Source organism: Herpailurus yagouaroundi, unplaced genomic scaffold (assembly GCF_014898765.1).
Source record: "Herpailurus yagouaroundi ecotype Mexico unplaced genomic scaffold, PumYag 183, whole genome shotgun sequence".
Taxonomy (NCBI): domain Eukaryota; kingdom Metazoa; phylum Chordata; class Mammalia; order Carnivora; family Felidae; genus Herpailurus; species Herpailurus yagouaroundi.
Genome location: NW_024412414.1, coordinates 1,707,629 through 1,708,581, shown reverse-complemented (window position 1 = coordinate 1,708,581; position 953 = coordinate 1,707,629). Strand labels below are relative to the sequence as shown.

Sequence of the window (953 nt, the reverse complement as noted above, 5' to 3'; positions counted from 1 at the left end):
CACTTAGCATAATGCCTTCAAGGTCTAGCCGTGTTGTTGCAAATGGCAAGCTTTTATTCCTTTTTTTTTTTTTCATGGCTGAATGATATTCTATATATCCTTTATGTATCCATCAGTGGACACTTAAATTGTTTCCATATCTTGGCTATTGGAAATAATGCTGCAAAGAACGTAGTGGGAATGGTGATGGTGGTGCATATATCTTTTCAAGTTGGTATTTTCACTTTCTTTGGCTAAATACCCAGAAATTGAATTGCTGGATGGCAGGGTAGTTGTGTTTTTAATTTGTCAAGGACCCTCCATACTGTTTTCCATTGTGGCTGCATCAATTTCCTACCCACAGTGCACAGGTGTTCACTTCTCTCCATAACCTCATCAACACTTGTAATTATCTTTAGGATAATAGCTATTCTAACAAGTGTCAGGTGATATTCATCAAGGTTTTCATTTGCATTTGAAAACACCACAGGTTTCCCACAGATTTGACTATGCTGTATGCCCTCCAGATAGATACTCCACCTCATTCCAAATCCCCACTCTCACGTGGTTCTATTCTGGCTCTTTCCGCATTCTCCAGGTCTCCTGAACATTCCTTCTCTCTCTAGCTCTCAGGAATTTTAATTGACTCAGATTAATTCAGAGCCACAGTTGGGAGTGGGATAGAAAGTGTTAAGCACCCCACCGCCCACCGCCACTTCTTCACTCATCGCACACGTTGGCTAAGCGCTAAAGAATCAAGGGCTTTGTTTTTCCACCTCTACAACTGGTGGAGAACCACCGGCTGGCTTCAACGCTTCGCGCGTTAAGTGCCTGGGACAGCAAAACCTTGCAAAATTACCAGTCCTCCCCTGTTGGTTCTTACAGCGCCTGCGCAGAAGCCAATGCACAAGCTTGGCGCTGTTGAAGCCCACCTCCGCCCTTCTCGCCCTCAGAGATTCGGCGCTCGACAGGCG

The 953-nt window shown here is 44.7% G+C and overlaps 1 long non-coding RNA gene across 1 annotated transcript in view; it reads right to left on the bottom strand.

Moving 5' to 3' along the window:
* LOC121041227 (uncharacterized) overlaps positions 1 to 838 on the bottom strand; it is a 2,523-nt gene extending 1,685 nt beyond the window's left edge. The window contains exon 1 of the long non-coding RNA XR_005795626.1: positions 520 to 838. This is a non-coding gene — a long non-coding RNA (uncharacterized LOC121041227). The remainder of the gene's footprint in view (positions 1 to 519) is intronic.
* Between the last annotated feature and the right edge of the window lie 115 nt (positions 839 to 953).